At 32.9% G+C, this 9,354-nt stretch overlaps 1 protein-coding gene across 24 annotated transcripts in view; it reads right to left on the minus strand.

Moving 5' to 3' along the window:
* Positions 1–9,354, minus strand: part of LOC128250374 (uncharacterized) — a 144,666-nt gene that overhangs the window by 41,079 nt on the left and 94,233 nt on the right. For 8 of the 24 annotated variants that reach the window (XR_008266419.1, XR_008266414.1, XR_008266426.1 and 5 more), the window contains exons 2-3: positions 7,832–7,926; positions 2,038–2,282 (exon numbers count right to left, since the gene is read on the minus strand). The exons of the other annotated variants lie outside the window; for them this stretch is intronic. The gene's annotated coding sequence lies outside the window, so the exon portion shown is untranslated. Of the gene's footprint in view, positions 1–2,037; positions 2,283–7,831; positions 7,927–9,354 lie in introns of those variants that run through there. 24 annotated transcript variants of the gene reach the window in all.

Genomic DNA, 9,354 nt, shown 5'->3' on the forward strand with positions numbered 1-9,354 from the left:
TGTGTGTGTGTGTGTGTGTGTGTGTGTGTGTGTATGCTTTCATTTGAATTCATATATAAATACTTTCATAGCGATTTGATGGGTTCACTTTTGTATTTGTTTCCTTTCTTCGTCTATAAAAAACTGTTTTACACATTTAGCTTCAAGTGCATTCATACTACTGATATTTGTGAACAAGTTTGTAGATCACGTTTTTAGGTGGTGGTTAGTACGTGTTGGAAACATATCTAAACTGTGTCGCATTGCTTATGGTTTTTGTTTTTTAGTTTATTACAGTAATGTGATTTTAATGACAGTACGAAACTAATAATGAATTCTGCTAAGATAAAATTGTTTTCATGCACACCGTCAAATACCGTACCGTAAGAAGAAGTTTATAAAACTGATATATAGGTCACATGCTTCAGGGACGGCCTTAGTCTCTTCCTAAAGACAAATGCATGAAACGGAATTTATAAATTTTTAATTAAATGTAAAATAAAATTTCTGTGTCAATTACAAAGTATTGTTGTCAGGTGACTTTAAAAGAAAACTCAATTAGGGCAAGTATTTCAAATTTCTTCGAGAACCAACTTACAATATCTTCAAAATTCTCTGATGCAACGACATTCTTGAAACTTAGGTCTTTGACTTGCCGCCTATACGTTACCTTCTTGATTTATGCCAGAATAAATTTGCTTTTTAGAACTCTTACCTCTCTATATTTTGGTTTTATCTGGAATGATTGTAGATGTACGGTTTAGAGAAGTGTTCTTCGTCTTGCTGGAAGCTTAGCGCCCAACGGAAATTGAATATATTATGATATTATATCAAACACAGATATGAAAATACAAGCATGTAATAAATTTTTGTCTTAGATATTAAAACATCGATTGACCTGATACTTATATCAATTTACAAAGTAGCGACAATGAAGCTAATTGATTTAGGAGGTGTGATTGATCTCACTGTTGATAGAGAAGTAAATTGTTACAATAAACCGTATAATCAGAGATAACCCTGCGAAAAAATTGCAGAAGATATCACCGTTGTGAGACTAGTTTCATTCAGGATAACAATCCAGTTATCAGAGAAATATTTTCCACGTATATATAAGTGGTTGTATGGTAAGAAGTTTGCTTCCTAACCACGTGGTTCTGGGTTCAGTCCCACTGCGTGGCAACTTGACCAAGAGTGTTTTACTATGGCCTCGGACCAACCTAACGCTTGTGAATGAATTTGGAAGACCGAAACTGAAAGAAGCCCGTCGTATACATATTTACATATATATGTGTGCATGACGACCGGTATTGATGTGTTTATGTTCCCGCAACTAAGCGCTTCGGCAAAATATACTGATAGAATAAGTATCAGGCTTTAAAAAAAGTGCCGGGGTCGATTCGTTCGACTAAAGTTGTTGAAAGTGGTACCCCAGCATGGCCGTCGTCTAATGACTGAAGCAAGAAGTAAAAGAACATATGATGAATATCAGATAAAACTCAGAAACCACAAAAATGTATGAAACCAATTCTAAGGCAAAACACGTCATATTTTAATACTACAACATATCCACACACATCGTTTGTTGGTAGATACATTAGTAAAATTTGAAGTGTTACATGAAACTGATCTACTTGATGCGGGAAAGACGACGTGTAATGAAACAGCATTTCATTAGTTTAAAATATCGAATTCTAATTCATATCGGAATAATATTTGTTTAGACACAGTGTGCCATGTTATTTTTCATTACAAAACCGTATATCTTACGATGATGACTGACAAACAAGAAGTAAATTGCCGGAATAACTATAAGTTCGGTGTTAACCTTAAGATAACAGCTTACAGTTGATCGTTTGTAAATTCTCCTGTAACAAACCAAGTAATATTTATCTCTGCTTACGCTCGAATGCAAACATGGGAAAATACAGAAAGTAACATTTGGACGCTTTTTTTTCCAAGATGAGTTATGTTTAAGGTATCTTATTATTCTAAAAGAATACCAAAAATAACAATAAAAATGATTACCTTATGCATCGACAACGGGATAAAACTGAGTAATTTTAGAATAATTCACATTTATTTATTGAATAATATATATAAATTTAGATATCTTTTTAGACTTTAGAATGTGAAATGCTCCCAATCGGTAATTAAGTCTGCCAGTGATCAAACCAACTACATTTGTCAGTCTATTTAATATATGATGGTTCCAGGACTAAAATATCTTGTCACGGTAGATTTCCAAAGATAGTGGCAGAAAATAGTAATAGTAAGACATGGTTGTGGTTGCAGAAGGAAGGCTGAAAAGAAAAACACAAAATTTGTTAGTAGTATCACATGATCAGGCATTGAGGACTAATTCGATAGAAGCCAAGGTAGACAAAAATTAAATAGATTTCCAATGTAGGCTGTGTAAATCAAAAGAGGAAAGTGTTACTCACATAGTTAGTGAATGTAGTACGCTAGTACAGAAAGAATACGGGGGAAAATTATGACAATCTAGGGAGAATACTCCACAAAGAGTCATGTAGAAAGCTAAGACTTGATTATACTGGCAAGTGATATGAATATGAATGTAATAAAGTGCTAGAAAGTAAGAGATAAAAGATGTGAGCTTTTAACATTTAGAGTGGCAGAGTAATAGAAGCTAGAAATTCGGATTTAGTAGTAGTAGACAAGGAGAATAAAAAGTGCCAATGATGAGAAAGTCAATATGAGAGGTTTAGAGAAAATAGCAAAGTAGCAAATGCTAGCCATTGAGTTACAAAGACTATGGAAAGTGTGAGTAAAATGTATCCCTATAGTTATAAGTGGATTATGAACTATTCCAAAAGATTTGAACAGATGGATAAATGATTTCGTACTCTCTGTACGAATGTAAAATGGACTTTAAAATACTGGAGGATATTGTTGTTATGTATCGATATGTGCTTTCATTTAGGTTAAAAACCGTAATTATTGAAGATGTAAAGCAAATATTGATATCCTGTTTGAGTAACCATTTTTGTAATGTGTGTATGATATTATTAGGGTGACAAAATGACAGATGTATTAATGTGCTATACCGAAAGCCTTGATCTTTTACTTCCTATATGTTCACATTATGCCATCCATTACTGTTATGGTCATCTTCACTTTATTTTAATTTCAGAGTCAGTGAAATAATCATTAGTCATATAATATGGCTGTAACCAAACAAGTGCAAATATATGTTGTTGTGAGAAAGTTTGGTATTGCTTAATATATTGTGGATAATATTCGATATCTGTTGCTTTGGTGACATAACTTTTGTTTTGGTCTGACATTTCAACTTCCATTTAGTTTGTTGTATTTTTATATGTGACTATAAATTAAGTAGATTAACCAAAATATTGCATTTAGTCTTCTCATTACACAGTTGACTCCGAAACTAACCTAATGAAATTAGAGCATATTCAACCTTCACCCAGTTGTGAAGTTTATGTTAATTTGCACTTGGATTTGGAAACCAACAGCTGTTTACTCTAACCAATCATTCTCCGATTATAGTTCATACTTGGTGAATATTCAATGGAATTCAAGGCTAATTTTTTGCTGTAAATTCTATACATGTTGTGATGATGTTATACAACTAAGGAAATATTTGAGAATAGATTTTTTATATATTTAGCTTTCTTTTGAATAACGTATTATGATGATATATTTATATCAAAGATATTTAAAAAAATGGCACACTGTTGATCTATCTATCTATCTATCTATCTATCTATCTATCTATCTATCTATCTATCTATCCGTCTATAACTCTGTCTATATGTTTGTCTGCCTGGTTGTCTGCCTGTTTGTCTGTCTGTATGTATGTGTGCGTGTGTATGCATACGTGTGCGTGTATGTGTGTGTACATGTGTGTGTGTGTATGAAATTCCACAATAAGGATTTCACAGTTATTGTTCAGTGTATTGCTTAAAAGAATTTAATGCATGCTACTTTAAGAATTATTGTTTGCTTGGATAAAGAATTATATTTTGTTTGGATAATGTCGTATACAGGAAAATTGATTTTTTTGAAGTGTATGTACTTACAGATCACATTTGTAATGAACCACTCCAGAAGCCTGACTCATGCACATAAATAATGCATTCTGTCGCCTATATCAAGTTTGGCATAAACAACAATACCAATTTTTTCGAGGAGCTTTCAGTGTGCGAAGCTAAAATCTGTTATTAAGCTATTTCACCACGTGTAATATATTAACAGTGGTTTTTAAGATGCAAACGGGATTACTAGAGTCTGCTCTATTTCCAGTATCATTGTTCAATATAAATGTGTGAACACCTACAAATTTTCTTCTTTAAGTAAAATGTCTTCCACATTTATATTTGTATTCATGATATATTCTTTCAAGGAAGGCCAAACTTGAAAGTATAGTAACCTTTCTCTTTGGCCGTTTGGTGAAAACAGCATCCTTCCTTATTTAACCTAATGGATAAGCTGATGGAAGGACTAAAGTATATGTGATGAATGCGAGTACTTGGGTTCATCTCCATTAAGAGGAAATGTTTGCGACAAAATATAGTTTACCATAAATATGAATGCAAGAGGCAAAAGAAGAGCCATATTGATACAAACTCAGCAATGTCATGATACTGATAGCCATAGAAAACAAATACTGCATGCTAAACATATATCTTAATCCATAAGCATACAGTATACGTGTATTAGTGAAAGATAATGGAAACACAGTTTCAGTTTAACTGTTTCAATAACGAAGAAACGAAACAACAAACATTTACCAAACATAAAGAATAATAAAGATAATAAAGAATACTAGACATAAAGAAACATAAAAAATAATGTGCAGCCAAAAAGTTCTGAGAGTGCAAATTTAAGTACGTGCAATTCTACTTCTCGTTCTAAAGTTCTAAGAAAAAGGAAAACTCAATCATCTCATCTTTTAGTATACAGAAGCATCGAACACACTCGAAGAAATAGGTTTTAATGAATGATGAAGGAAATCTTCTGCATAGAAACTAAAGATGTGACACAAATGAAATAACGTCCGATTGAAATCATTTCAGTTTACTTGTGGCCGTCATTGTATGCGTGTCGTAATGGGGAATTACGAAGAAGGTGAAATGAAATATAGCAGCTACGAAGGTATGATTTTGATTGACGAAATTCGATAGCAAATGAAATATTATGGTCAACGATGTATTATATTAGCATCTTTATACTAAGATGTATTCAAGTAATATAAACCAGGTAGCGATTTATGAATTATTCATGAATTTTCATGTCAACCTCAGATTTAAAAAATGTCATTTTATACCTAAATCAAAATCAAAATCAAGGCTTTATTTTATAGTGATATTCACTACCTTCTTTAATCGTGCAACAAGCTCTTACTCTAAAGCAATCGCATTTGCAGTTTAAGTGTAAATTATGCATCTTTTTTTATTTTTGTATATTATTTTCGTTTTGAGTAAGGCGTAGTTAATGATTGTCTTGAAAAAAAAAAAAGGGAAACAGAGGAAAGGAAAATTTGAAGTTCGTGAGTTTTGCTTTCAGCCAAAAAGAAGGCAATTAGCTTCAGCAGAGGAATATATGTCGTCAACGTGTCGGTTGGTATGAAGAAAAGTCGGTTAAATAGAGAAATATTTCAACAAATTTTATAACTAATGAAAAATGTCGTGTTGGATGCCTATCCAAAAAACTTGTCCAATACACGCATGCGGAAAAACATATTTGGCAGTTTTACTAAATAGGATAATCGTTTTGATGCAGTTTGAGCGAGTCCCCCTGTTAATTTCGTTGATACTTTATATCTACGTATCCCATTCCTCAAAATGTTTGATTATAATTGAACACTTATTAATTATGTATAATTTCCTTTGTCATTAGTAGTGCGCTTCAGGGCGGCGAGCTGATAGAATCGTGTTATCATGCCGGGCAAAATGCTTATCGGCCTTTCGTCCGTTTTCACGCCCTGAGTTCAAACTCCGCTCAGGTCGACTTCATCTTTCATCCTTTTGGGGTCGATAAAATAAGTACCAATTAAACACGGGTCGACGTAATCGACTTAACCCCGCTCCCCCGAAATTGTTGGTCTTGTGTCAATATTTGTAAGCAATAATAATGCACTTCCAAATTGGCTGTTGATAGGACAGACATTGTTTCTACATAAATACCATGAAAACACAGTGTGTAAATAAAATAAATTATATATATATAGAAACGGAGTGGTGGTTCCATCTTACGAAACTATCAATGTTTGATTTGAGGGATTCTTGGATGTTACTTCTTGTATGTCCCTGATTTTGTCTGTTACATACATTTACCACGTAAAAGCACTATATAATGTAAAATGATATTGAAGCGCATGCTAATAAAAGTTTTAAATATTAACGGTACAAGTCTTAAAATACAGGATGCTAAGCCAAGAAGTGTTGTCTCGTAGAATTATCTTGCTAATGTTCATTATCTTATACTGAATTCAGAAAAATTAATAATTATGTTTATGTAAAACAGCTGCTATTTTCTTTAACCTGCATTCAAATTCATTTTATTTCTGTGTTAAATGATACAATGCGCTAATAGTGTAAAAAGAAAACTGAACAGAAAATTAGAAATTTGTTATATGTGTTGCTGCCAACTATAGAACTTTAGTCAATAAGCAAACATGAAAATCCCATTGTGACTCTTTTTTTTTCTTTCATACACTATACGAAAAATAGGAACAGCTGTCACAACCAAAGAATCAATAAAAGTTATGAATGAAAATATGTCTTCTAGCACATTTAAAAGAAGCATCTGTATTTTTATATGATATCCTTTTTCATATGTGCTACGTTCGCTAGAATGCAACCGGCTTTCAATGCATTTTGTTATAGCGATATTGCTTTCAAGTAGAACAATTGTAAGACCCCTATCGAAAATCCTAACAGACTGCATAAGGGAATAAACGATTGAAAAGAAACAGTTTCTTGTATGTTAGTGAAACAAGATCAAAGTGAAACATATGGCAGGAAATTCAAAGACTTTCCAGTCACCTATGACAGACATTAAAGGAAAATAGAAATGTCGAATCATGAGATGTAACGGAGACACATAGTTTGTTATTTAGAAGGTGATGTGCTTCTAAGTTCATGACATTATATGAAGTTACAGATTTTGTCTTTTATTAAATGATTTTGTGAATCATTCGCTAGATAAGATTTATGAAAAACACCTCAAGTCATCTTCGCAGAATCAGCCTGAGACTGTTATAGAAATAAAATCACGCACGCACTTCATGATCTCATAGTTAGCTGTCAAGTAAAATCGAAGAAAGTCAGTATTGATATTATGACTATTGTGCTGATCGAAACCTCTAAACTTATGAGCTATTGATATACTTTATAGAAACAATTAAAAGAAACACTGAACTACAGAGAAAAGTTTAAATTGGAAGGAAAATACTGATAAAATAAACATTGATTTAACGGAATTTTAAATAAAGTTTAAAATATATTATCAAATTGTATATAAAAAAGATATTGGAAATTAGATATCATCATATATTGCCAAACAGACTATCTCTTGCTGACACCGATTCGGTCTGGTCTGTTATTGCTTCTCGTGCGAATGCAAGAAAAATTTATTCAATAACACGACAATGGAATTCTCCAGACGTTTGTGAAGCTTATAGGTAAGGAAAAATTATACGAATGATGTTTCTTCCGAACTGCATAAAAATATTATTAAAATAGGATATGAGTTGAGGATGGAAACGGTATTTAGTTTATCACGTTTATCAATTATACATTAAGAGAAAAACATAGTGCACCTTAGAGTGAGACTTAAGGCAAACATTGAGACATGGTTTCCATACCTAGTTGATGCATGTGTGAAGATTATGGGCTTCACAATAATCGGTTTCCAACTCAGCATTATCAGAACGGAAGAAAACCGAACTTAGAGGCAGAACTGAAAATCAATAAACCTTTGTTAGAACAGACTACATCGGCACAAATAAAAGTGGAAATAAAAATTAAGAAATAAATTTCAATTACTAAGATAAGAAAGAAAAAAAATAGATATGATTCGGCCAAAGATTGGTGCAGACCATGTCTAACTCAATAGGACCACCTGATAGGATCTGTTAAGTCATTTTGAAGATATGTTTTGTGGTATCATGGCCCATTCAGGCAGGGAGTTATTGTTGACTGAGATGTATCCACGTATATGTGGTTTAACTGGTGTCCCTTGAACAAATTTGTCCAGGTTTCGTTTGAAGGTGACGGGAATCTTTATCTTCTTTGATTTGTTTTGAGATAATGTTAAACAGGGCAGGCCTTGTTGAGGAAAATAATTTTTTGTCTGATAGTGAATTTATGCGTCGTGAACCTTAATTGCATAGGGGGCGTATAAGGTCCTTTGGACAATGCTGATGGTTTCTTTCCCACATTGTGTAAATGATGTAGCGCGCTGGAGAGAATAAAGCTTTGCCGTAAAAAAAAACAAAGAAAAACTATATTTTTGTGTTTACAAACTTCCGGTACGCGATGTGCAAAATTATGTGCAGCTAGGGAAGTTGGTTCAATGTTACTTTCCTCATCCCATTTGTTTGTACAACAGATTGAATACGAGCACTGACTGCTTTGCGTAGGAATATAATTTGTTCATAATCCAATTCACGTTGAATTATCCTGTCACATTCTGTAGTTTCTCATAACGTTGAACAGGTTGTTTATAAGCCAGTTCAGGAGACCAAATGCATGTATCAAGATACGATATGACTATTTTTTTCAATCTCTTCAGCTATTCATTTCTTACTCTGTAATTAATTGATCGATCAATCTCAGCGTCTTCTCATATTGTCAAACATAATAACAATTTTCACCTCTGTGTATAAGTTGTATTACTATTCCGTCGATTGCTATGTTTTTAGGTTGTTTTTTATATTTTTGCCGAGCTCACGATTTTGTAGTCTTACCTAATAAATTCATGTTCCGATATTGGGTAGTGAGATCCAACTACTTATTTTGGTTAATATTTGGTCCTTGGAGTCTCAGTTCATCTTGAAAGAAGATGAAAGATATTTCTAGATGCAAAGTACTAATTTCTAAAAACATACTTTTGTAGCTGTGGCGCGTGTTGTAGCAATGTTACTGGGATGAGTTATTGGTTAATTTACGGAAGACTGCATATAATAATTCCACAGCACCAAGCAAGTAATTAAACAATTCATTAAGTCGCCCAAGTCATAAAAAGATGTTCATGTATTACAATTATACACATAGAAGAATCAGCAGGATTAAAATAGCGTAACACAGCATGCAAAAAGCTGGCTATCCAAAGTGTTTACCACGGAACGGGCTTAATATAATGAATATATATATATATATATATATA

This window comes from Octopus bimaculoides, chromosome 2 (assembly GCF_001194135.2).
Source record: "Octopus bimaculoides isolate UCB-OBI-ISO-001 chromosome 2, ASM119413v2, whole genome shotgun sequence".
Classification (NCBI taxonomy): Eukaryota; Metazoa; Mollusca; class Cephalopoda; order Octopoda; family Octopodidae; genus Octopus; species Octopus bimaculoides.